The sequence below is a fragment of the Toxorhynchites rutilus genome, chromosome 2 (genome assembly GCF_029784135.1).
Source record: "Toxorhynchites rutilus septentrionalis strain SRP chromosome 2, ASM2978413v1, whole genome shotgun sequence".
Classification (NCBI taxonomy): domain Eukaryota; kingdom Metazoa; phylum Arthropoda; class Insecta; order Diptera; family Culicidae; genus Toxorhynchites; species Toxorhynchites rutilus.
In genome coordinates, this window is record NC_073745.1 from 235,179 (window position 1) to 247,249 (window position 12,071).

General features: G+C 36.4%; 1 protein-coding gene across 14 annotated transcripts in view; it reads left to right on the top strand.

Annotated features, from left to right (window-relative positions):
• The window catches only part of LOC129764229 (kielin/chordin-like protein), a 55,311-nt gene that overhangs the window by 23,912 nt on the left and 19,328 nt on the right, over positions 1–12,071 (top strand). The window lies entirely within an intron of this gene.

Here is a 12,071-nt window from a genome sequence, read left to right on the forward strand (position 1 = left end):
ACCAAAATTGAGCAAAGATTTGTTTGACTTGACATTATATTTATCTACCAAAATTAATTGCCCCATCTTCCGATGATGTAATTTAGGGAATGAACATCAAGTTGTGGAGTGAGCCAGATTCATCTATAAGGCGTGATAACATCCTCCATTGGAATTCCACTCAACATTCTATAGCGATGAGTCTATGTGTACTTTCAACCACAATCGTTTTCACTTTCGCATCCGTTTGAAGTTGATGATGTAATAACAACATTTTCACTTCGTTCATCTCCTTTGGAATTTCATGGAATGAATCTTTATATTTATCATGTTGTTCTATAGTACAGCTTGAACGATTCAGGAATCGTGTAACACAATGAAAGTACTTGAGAACTTTTTACGCTTTGTGAAGCATCCCAACTGGGTGCATGTTGTAAACGTATTTAACAAACGATGCTGCTCTCTCCTTTTCTTGAAGTTCATTTAGCATCCAGTGATTCCAGATTACCTTAACTGGCTGGGTTTCATAATGAAAAATAATAAAACGCTCTACATAATCAACTCACATCCGTGTTAAGTCGAAGGGGACCAAGTCGCAGAATTAATAATTTCGAGTTATTGATTATATTAGGTTAAGCATTTCGTAAACTACATACCACATTTATCAGATTCGGAAAATCACGCATGCAGCAAGAATAACGTATCGAAATTGATTTGAACGCTCAACGAAAACCCCTTATAGCGCCAAACTTCAAGTTCGTTCTTCACGAAATCATAAAAATGTCACATGGTTCGGTCAGACTTAACACCGACTATATAATATATGTTAGTGATTTATGTACAATGTGAAACATCAACTAAGTACTGATACAAATTACGCAGGTAGCACTACGTTGAGAAGGCGAAGTTCTTCTAGGAACGTTACTGCCATTGAAGAAGGAGATAAAAACTTATTTGAGACATTCAAGCATAAGACAGATTCCAAGAAACATGTCATAATCTTATTTTGACTATATTCTTCATTGGAATTTTACGTTTTCAATGTAGCCATATTTCATTACTTTTAGCTAAGACTTCGAACTCCAATTATGTGTATTATTTTTCATATTGTATGAAATGTATATATGAGCTCAGAGCTTTATTCTGTTTTTTCGATTGATCTATTTTGAGTTTTAGCTTAAGTTTTCTACCTGTTCCACCTCATGCGGTTTTTTATGATTACTATTCTTCGTGAATTTTTGTTGATTGCCAATCTTTTAGTTTACTCGTTTTTGTCTCTGTTCTTACCCGTCTAACTAGAGTCGGATACCTGATGGACCTATGAGTCCGAATTAAAACTTATATAAGTGTGTTCGGAATAAATTTTACACTTTTGGTTAATAGGGCAGTTGTGCCTTTTGTGTCAAGAGTTGACCACTCCACTTCTTATATTGGAGATATAGAACAACATTGTTCGAAGATACTAATTGTTCGTTTAAGAACGTGACGCTTCATGCAACTATGACACTCCCTATTTATATATCACTTCAGTTTTGCAAAGTTTGCGTAAATAATGTATTTTTTCATATAACTTTTTAAAAAAGTGACATAAATAGGAGTTTTATTGTTTAAAAATCTACTGTGATTTTGCACTTATGGCAATAATTTAAGTAATTTTTTAGTATCATATATTTACAAAATTAGTTTGATTTTCAAAAATTACAAAACTCCTATTTTTAATTTTTTTTGGGCAAGGTTGAAAACTTGCGCAGAATTTTAGTCAATTTTTCATAAACTGTCTATCAATTTTCTGATTTTTACGATTGTTTTGTTATTACAGGGTGGACTTGATTATACACAGTCTCCAATTTGTTTTCACTGTGTATAATTAAATCGATTTTTTTTATCGTTTGATATACTTATATTTAACCTTTTTTGAATGTAAGAGAAGAATTTAATCTATCCAATTAAAGTCAGAAAACAACTTTCTCACTAAACAAAATTACATGTATTCGGAATCTTTCAGGAGTTAATAGAGGATCATATTTGATGAAAAAATCCTTCTGCGCATATGGCCAAATTTCAACAATGACAAATTTATTGAACTTTTTTTTTGTTTCGGGCTCTGTTTGCCTCAAACTGGCTCTACTTCAAAAAGTACGATACGTAGAACGATTCTGTTGCTTCCATTTGAAAGAAATTTCATACAGAATACAATCGTGGAACATCTAAATTGGCGGATTTAGTAATTTTTAAAGTATTATTATTTTTTTCCCAAAAAATCATAATAAACTTGGTTGTTTATATCAATAAAATTAAAGCTCTCTAACCGCTCTACAATTTGTTCTTGGACACCCAACTCCTTTTTTTTAACTTTCACCGTAATGTTGATGTATTACATTTTTCTTGAAATAAGTCATATTTAAAATTAAAAAAAAAATAAACTTTATAAAATCGAGTTGAGAATTGCATATAATAGAATCATATATAATCGAGTTCGTTCTGTATACTGATAATCAGAGATAAAAGAGTAATGTTTCATTCAATCAAATGTCTCTGTAATTTTATATGTTCCATTTAACAATTGTTGGAAATATGACTCACTAGTCACCGAGATAATGGGCCTGATCACGAACATCACTACCACATACGCTTTCACATCACTTGAACTTCATTTAATCTTTTTGTGTCTATCATCATTGTCACGGACAGCTGCGTGTAAAAATGAACTCCGTGAAGTGAAAGTGTTCATTCCCGTTTATAAGATACATGTTGGTTGCATAATGTCGGGTGTTTGAACGTTGTGTCGGTTGCATAATTTCGGACGTTTGAACATTATGTAGGTAAAATTAATACAGCGTATGAGATAATATTCTATTTAATTAATCATATATTTTAGATCGACAAGTTTGCGATTATACTTCGATGATTAGTTTGCTGAATAAAATGCTGGCTCAAAGATGAGGAAGAATACTTGGTTGCTCGGGAATAATGTAGTTGTTGAACATATGGGAATGTAATTTTTCGCTAGAGATAAAACATGACTATTATGTTCAATAATCGAAATCTCGCATACTCTTGTACTTAGCTCTGTCTTACTCGTTTGAATAGTGAGAAATATTTAGAATAATTCTTTATGAACCGTTTCTACAATTTTGATGAATAATAATATCTTCTATATCTCAGACGGATATCAAAACTATGGAAAAAGAACTAGAGAAGAATTTAAAAACAGCATCTTGTGAATGCTTTGCAATGATAGACTCATTTTTTCCTTGTTTGAAACTTATTATCACTTTTTTAATATTCTTTCATTTCAGTATGACTTCAAAACTATACCGTTGAAAATATATATAACGTAAAAAGTTACAACTATCGTCCTGATTCTGGTCTGGTCCGCCAATTGTGAATGTTTGAACTACAAAAAACTAGCTCTGCAATGTTGGAAAAACTTTTCAGTTATTATTAATAATCAATCATGATCGTATTTGGGTTAGTGACCTCCATTGCCATTTTATGGTGTTGCAACTCTCTCTTTGTCTAATCCTAAAAATAGAAACAAAAAAAAACTGTTCATTTAGGACAATCGGAAGTAGACCTCCGCCTTGTTTCAATGGGCCTACGGGAACTACATTTTTTATTATTATTATTATTTATTTGTGATCCATCTGACTTGTAGTCTACATGAATATAATTAACATTAAGGTAAACAGTCAAAAACATCAAGTAGACAAATTAAAATGTTTCAAACGACGCTTAAATACATCCACAGAACAACAGAAATCGAACAGGTGAAACACATAATTAAATTCACGACAAATTGATACAATTGGTTCATTTCTCCCGTATTCGGTTCGCCTGAAATCTATCCGCAAGAATTCCCTTGATCGCAGGACCACAGCAGGTGCGTTCAAATTAAGCTGCCCAAGAATATGGGAGGAATCCGCTTCTCCTAACAATACCTTTGCGACAAATAAAGCTTTGGCTGAGCTACGCCTTTGACGCAGAATTTCTATTCCAAGCAGGCGGCAGCGATGCTTATACGGTGGTAGATCAGCGGGGTTGGTCCATGGAAGAGACCTCAGTGCAAATTTTATAAATCGAGACTGAACAGCCTCAATTTTGTTTATCCAGACATGCGCATATGGACTCCATACAACAGAAGCCGTCTCCAGAACCGATCTTACAAGAGCGTAGTACAGTGATCGGAGACAGGGGTCTCGAAAATTGTTTGCAGCTCTCATTATAAAACCTAAGTTTCTGTTTGCCTCAGCGATTATGCTAGAGTAATGATCTCTGAAAGAGAGTTGTGAATCGAGATGAACTCCAAGGTCCTTTACCACACTGACTCTCTCGATGGGGCATCCTCTAATGTTATACACCCAGTAAATTGGAGATTTTTTCCGTGTGAAGGTGATGACAGAGCATTTCTGAACGCTGATGGTCAGATGATTAAAACAGCACCAGCTTTCAAACTGGCTAGTGAGTCGCTGCAGTGTCTTACAATCCTCAGTGGATCTGATATTGTAATAGAGCTTAAGATCATCCGCATATACAATTCGATAACCTGATGGGATGAGCAAGCACACATCGTTGAAAAAGATAGAAAATAATAGCGGCCCTAGGTTGCTTCCTTGACGAACACCTGAACATTTGTAAAGGTGTAGGACTGCGATAATCCAAGCTTCACAGTGAGTGGTCTGTTGATCAAGTAGGAGCTGAGCCATCCAGTGAAGTTCGAGCAAGAACCTAATCGTTTCATCTTAGCTAGTAGCAGTTGATGATCCACACGGTCGAATGCAGCCTTGAGGTCAGTGTAAACTGTGTCGATTTGCGCACGCACGATTGAAAAGCACGCCACCAACAAGAATTTCGAATAGCTTGGACCCAGCGCATAGAGAAGTTATACCACGATACGTAGACACGTCACGTTTGAATAGGAAACATTACTGATTCTTTCCATTTCTCCGGAAACTTCCCCTCTGACAGTGACTTATTGAAAACAATTGGTAATTTGCTGCTCCATTATTGACTCAGCTCCATTATTGACTCAGCTCCATTATTGACTCAGCACACTTTTTCAATACAGTCGGTGAAATTCCGTCAGGTCAGCTGAGGAAGATTTTAATTTACGAATCGCATCAAGAACGTTTTGTTCTGAAAAAGTGAAGTTTTCTATTTCAATCACGTCCTTAGGCACATTCTCTAGTGCCAGGCTTATAGGTTGATCCGTGATGCGGTTCGTTTTAAACACGCTGGAGAAATGGTTTGCGAACAGATCACAAATTGCAATACGAGACTCGGCTACTCTATCATCAAGAAACATAGATTTCGGAAGACCGCTCGTTTTACGTTTTGAATTCATAAAAGCCCAAAAGCTTTTAGGATTGCGTTTGAGATCATTCTGCTTGCGCTTAACGTACCTTGAGTAGAGTAGTCGATTGAGGGTTCGATATCTTCGACTGGCAGCATTGAACTGATGTTTTTCCATCGGATTTCGGTGAATGGTGTATCTTCTCAGAGCAGCCGCTCTCAGGCGTTTCAATTCGCGGAGCTGGTGACTCGACCAAGGAGGTTTACTTCTAGGGCGCGGTGGAGGGACAAAGCGATGAAATAAATGAATAAGTGTGCTAGTAAGCTGTGAGACAGCAACGTCGGAGTCGTCATCAAGATGCTGGACCCAATCGTAGTTAGAAATAGCACGAATAATTTCATCGAAATTTGCTCTGCGAAAATCGAATCGCATGTCATCGATGGAAACATCATAAATTACAGGTTCTGGAAAATGCAATCTGGCGACAACAGCAGGATGGAACACGTCAGCTTCAATCAGAGGTTCGGAAGCCTCTACCACGGTACACGTTGAAACAGCCTCTGCGTTGATGAGTATCAGATCCAGGGTACGGCCTTTGTAATTTTTGACGTCATTCATTTGTTTCAGGTTCATTGTAGACATTCCATCGACGAGATGAGCGCTAGAGGTCGAAAATCTAGACTCCAAAGGATCAGTGTACAGAAAACCAGCAGCAGAATTCAACCAGACAAGGTTAGGTTGATTGTAATCTCCAAAAAGAATATGAGAATCGCTCGGCTTCAATGATTCAGTGACATTGGAAACGGACTCAAGATGCTTTTCGATGGTGTCGGCATCAACTGCAAGATCTGGCGCCAAATATTTATATATTATTTTATATTATAATGATCCTTAATTACATCCCATAGCGCATTAACCGAATCCAAATGAACAAATTTACGAACTCTGGATACGTCAGAATTTCGTTTAAAAATGCCACCAGGCGTGTAAATTGCTGTTTGTTTACCTTTGTTTCTTAAACAAGACAGGACAAGATTCAAAATATTAGCAAAAAAGCTAGATAAATACGAAATTAAACTTACTCCATTCCGCGTGACTAGCTTTCACCAGCTAAAACACAAGTGACAAATACAGGTCGGACTCGATTATCCGGGATTCGATCATCCGGAATTTTAGACTCGATTATCCGGAGTATTTTATTTTTGATTTTCGGAAATTTTGAATAATTTGTATAATAATTCTATATTGAATAGCTAATATGGGTATCAAAAGAAAGGGTTTGATTAGTAGAATGCAGTTATTTATGAAAAATGCAAATCCAAGATGGCGGCCACTACAAAATGGCGGATTGCATATTTTGCGTATTGCATATAAATTGCATATAAAAGGGCTTGACTAGTAGAACACAGTTATTTATGAAAAATGCAAATCCAAGAAGGCGGCCACTACAAAATGACGGAATTAATATTTTCTCAGAATCCCATCAATATGGGTATCAAATGAAAGGGCTTGACTAGTAGAACACTGTTATTTATGAAATATCCAAATCCAAAATGGCCGCCACCGCAAGATGGCGCCATATATTTTTTTTTTCACAAACCCATCAATATGGATATCAAATGAAGGGGTTGACTAGTAGATGCAGTTATTTAGAAAAATGCAAATCCAAGATGGCGGATACAAAATGGCGGATTACTTATTTTCTCAGAACCCCATCAATATGGGTATCAAATGAAAAGGCTTGCCTAGTAGAACACAGTTATTTATGAAAAATGCCCAAAAATGTATCAAAAGAAAGTTCTCGACTAGTAGAACATTGCAGATAATGAAAAATACTATTTCAAGATGGCCGCAGTCCCCAAGCAACTAATTATTTTTTGAATGGTTTCATTCAGCTTGACCTGTTTCTATGTATGTTTGAATGTTTGTTGGGTTGTCCCACATTAATAAAAAATTGACCCCTTTCCTGTTGAATGATTGATCTGAAATTTGGAACATACATTTAATTCTACTGTCATTATAAAACTGAGTATTCCATGAAACTGAGTATACCTTCATGAAAAATTCAATTTGGCCGCCGCAAAAAATGGCTGAATGGCTTGATTTAGAGAATACACTACACACTACACACTATGAACAACATCGAAAGGTCGCCGCCACAAAATGGTCGACTATGTATTTTTCGCAATCCCCTCAATATTGGTATCAAATGAAATGATTTGACTAATAGAATACAGTACAGGTCGGACTCGATTATATGTGATTCGATTATGTACAATTTTGGACTCGATTATATTCAGTTTAAAAAAAAATATTTTTCTTATATTCTAAATATGGCTTATTTCATGAAGAAATGTAACCTTTCAACGTTAAGGTGAAGTTTAAGTGGATATTACATGTACAGTGGGTTAAAAATCGTGATTTTTTAAGATTTTGCTTGAATTTTCACCAGGAATTGTCTATATCGATATTGCAACCAAATTAAGAAAGATAGAAGTTGTGCGATTATATACAATTTTGGACTCGATTATATTCAGTTTGGAATCGATTATATTCAGTTTGGAAAAAAATATCTTTCTTATATTCTAAATATGGCTTATTTCATGAAGAAATGTAACCTTTCAACGTTAAGGTGAAGTTTAAGTGGATATACAGTGGGTTAAAAATCGTGATTTTTGAAGATTTTGCTTGAATTTTCACCAGGAATTGTCTATATCGATATTGCAGCCAAATTAAGAAAGATAGAAGTTGTGCGTTTTGACGCACAACAAATTGTGGAGCGGTTGAAGAACTTCATTTTAATTCATAGAAACAATCTAGTTATAAAATTAATAATAACACATTAAAAATTATTAAGTGTTTCACTTCCAAAATGTTATTAAAATTCACTAATTTAGTTGTTCCACTACTATATGCTGTACCAAATTTTCTCATTTTTCAAATGAAAGCATCAGAATCGTCTTCCATAGCATACTTTTTAATGTAGAGCCAGTTTGAATCAACAGAGTCCGAAATAAAAAAAAGGTCTGTAACTCTATCATTGTTGAAATTCGAACATATGCGTAGGAGGATTTTTTTCATCAAATATGATCGTCTATGACCTAAGAGATTCTGAATAAATATTTTTTTTTTATGTGAGAAAGGTGTTTTCTGACTTTAAGGGGATGAATTAAAAATCAAATTTCTCTTTTATTTTCAAAAAATAAAAACTACATGCAAAAAAAACAAATAAAGAAAAAAAATTGTTTTGACTCGATTATACGGAGTGAAAAAGAAATCAATACTCCAGATAATCGAGTCCGACCTGTATACCTGTTTTTCTCCGTGACATGGCAGTATCGTGGTATTCATAATAAGACCGAGTTCATCAAAGTTGTCACGACGAATGAACTCTTCTGGATTCTACACACACGGTGACAGCCGTAATAAGGTTGTATACAATTCACTTTGCTTTCACCGTGAAGTGACGTTCGTGATCAGGTCCAATGAGATTTGATGGTTCATTATATCAATTTAAGATTGATTCAAGTATTTGATTCACTTTCGGCATATTTAGGGTAGGTTTAAAGATATATTTTAAAAAAATTGTGACTAAAAATATGGTTTATTAAGATGCTCGTAGTTATGTCTGTAAGTGTCCTCAAAAAGCTGTCGGAACATTTATCACGGATACAATACGGTCGATTCAGCTGAAATTTGTCTACAATACTCAAACATGGATTCTCTAAGGCGTAGTTGAGAGGTTTTTCAATTTAAAAAATTGCCAAAAAGTTTTTTTGTTTTTTTTTCATTTTGCAGGAAAAATCGGATTTGGAATGCTCATAATAAATCGAGAACCGTTGCGCTCCGTGATACAAAATACATTTTTACATGCTGAAGACAAATTTCAGCCAAATTGGTCCCATGGGTTCTGATATAAGTGCGTCACCACGTGAAACAATAGGTTTCGAGAAAAACGTGTTCTATTTCCCCTATACTGCTATGCGTTCTAGTGAATTACTCCATACTTCTCTTGTTCCATATTTGTAAAAAAAAACCAAGTATCAAAAAATTGTTCATAAGATCATGAGATCATAAGCTACCTGAAAAAGTAAAAAGAAAAAAAAACGATTTTCTGATTTTCTTGATTTTATTGTTTATTCAGGTCGTAGTTCCCCCCTTACGCGGTACCGTGTAAAAAACAGTACAATATCATATCTCTCCCTCAGCTCACATTTTTCTCTTATGCTCCCTCAGATCATATTGCGGTTATCAGTGCTTGTAACGGAGCTTAGCACTTATGAAGGAAATTAGTGCCGCACCTAATCACGATTCTTACGTGGATTTTAGGTGTTGGGTAACGGGGAGCTTACCGGGCGGTACAACGGTACAATTTTCGAATTAACGCGTTTTCTTACGCGGATTTTCCAATTAACGCGGTTTTTTTACGCGGTTCTTTTACGAGGTACGTATCCCCCGTGTAAAATAAAACCTTGGTGTATAATATTCGCGGCCAGAAGGATCGCCTCTATAGCGTGGTTCCTATGCGATTATCATGGAAGGGAAAGTTGTTAGTGGGAATGAGTAAGAAGAATAAGGATTCACTGTGGTGAGTGATGTGTGACGTGTTTTGTACGTAGGTATTTTTCCTGGCCTGATAAGGTCACTGGAAAACTCCTTTAAAATCCCTCGATCTATATATTTTTATTCAACACTCGTTCATTTATTTTTAATCATGCTACATCCCTTGAAGAGATTGGATCTAATTCACAGCATTGTGCCACCAATGCACTCGGTTCATAGTTGCAGTTCTCCAACTTCCGGCTACGCCGATTCTTACCAAATCCTGTCCCACCTGGTCCAACCACCTCGCTCGCTGGACTTCTCTCCTTTTTGTTCCTAATGGTTTCGATGCGAACACCATCTTTTTATAAGAAATTTAATTGCTGCATTCTCTCATAAGTGTTGTTAGCCACGTACCGCTATACGTGCATTTTGTTCATAAAGAAGATATACAGGAATATTCAGGATCGTAATTGCACGGTAGTTCCCACAATCCAGCTTGTCACCTTTTTATAGATGCGGCAGATTACCTCGTCCTTCCACCATCCAGTAGTTGTTCGGTGTCCCAGATCCTGACGATCAACCGGTGCATACACTCTACAAGTTTTCCCGGACATCCCTTGAAGAGCTCCGCTACGAGGCCATACTTACCAGCTTCTTTGTGGTTCTTTAGCTGATTAATGGCCTCCTTAACTTCACCCAATGTCGCGGGTGGAACATCGTCGTTGTTCACTGCACCGGTGTAGTCCTCATCAACATCATTAGTCTCCTGTCTGCGCGCTGTTCAGGTATCCATCGTAGTGCTACCTCCACTTTTCGATCACCTTGCGTTTGTTCGTCAAGATGTCTCTTTCCTTGTTCCTGCAAATTTCGGCCCGCGGTACTCGTATTACGTTTCAAATTTTTTTTTGGCAACCTGAGAATGTCGCCGAAAAACATCTACAATATTCCTCGAATAGACAATAAATAGAGTTAATAGAGTTAAATTTCAGGCAAAATTTATTTTAACTCCTTCAAAATATGATCCATCTGAAGCAACACACATCAACGCTTGACACAGTCATCGATGCACCCCTGGTAGGCCGACGAAATGATGACCTTTAGTTCCCTCGTCGCATTCTCTTCGATCTCCTCGATCGACTGAAATCTGTTTCAATGAAGTGGCAACTTCAACTTGGGGAACAGAAAAAAGTTGCACGGGATCATATCAGGTGAATACGGTACTTGCTCGACGGTATTTACTTGATGTTTGGTGGAAGAATTCAGTACAATTCGGGCTCGGTACTCCCGGTACTTTCTGATCATAGTGTATTTTTCAACCTGGGATTTCCACAGAGAGAATTCCTGGCTTAGAGGTTTATTCAATTCGTTCTTTGCATAATAACCATGCATAACAGCTATTACAACCATACTCCTTAGGGACTTTGGACTCTATGCTCTGGTTCTCAATAGCTTCAGGTTTTTTTCGGATATGTTACTATAGAGATCCATCATTCGCAGGCGGAGTTAGCATGGATAAGTTAGCCGGAATAAACAAGCATGAACGCAAATAATCTGTTAAATAGATTTAAGTCTGATATCGCATAAAAACAACACTGAAAGTTGAACACAACAAAATCTGAACGCACGAAAAATCCGGACACACGAAAAATGCTGCCGTTTATTTATTTTATGAATAAAAAAATAATTTCCACTCAATTGCATAAAGAGTGTATACATTCTGTTAAATATATACCGGGAATTTGTTGAAAATAGGCCCCTTCTGAAACTATACACTTTTTTCAACGAACAATCCTGGCAATGAAACACATTTTATACCTGTATTCTGAAATTGCCATCAGTTCACGCAATGAATTCGTTTTTAGTACACCCATGTCTCGTCGCTAGTAGTTATTCGTTGGATGAATGTGGGATCAGCATTTGATAACTCAGTCTTCAGCTACTTCAATGCGATGAAATTTTTGAAAGAAATTGAGCTCTTTTGGCACTAGCCGTACAGCGACTTTTCTCATGCCCAAAACATCAGCCAAAATATGACAAGCAGTTTCGTAAAAGATACAGTAAAACCCTGATTATCCGACAGCGGATGAACCGTGCTGCGGATTATTCGCGACAGCGAGCTGCATTGTAAATCCATAGGCCTTCCTGGAATTTGTCAGTGAGTGGTAAGATTGTGCTCTTTGGTTTTGGTCATGGCTTTTACATTATCTGGCCACTAGGGCACACGATCTTATAGATGGATAGTTTAATGATTTAT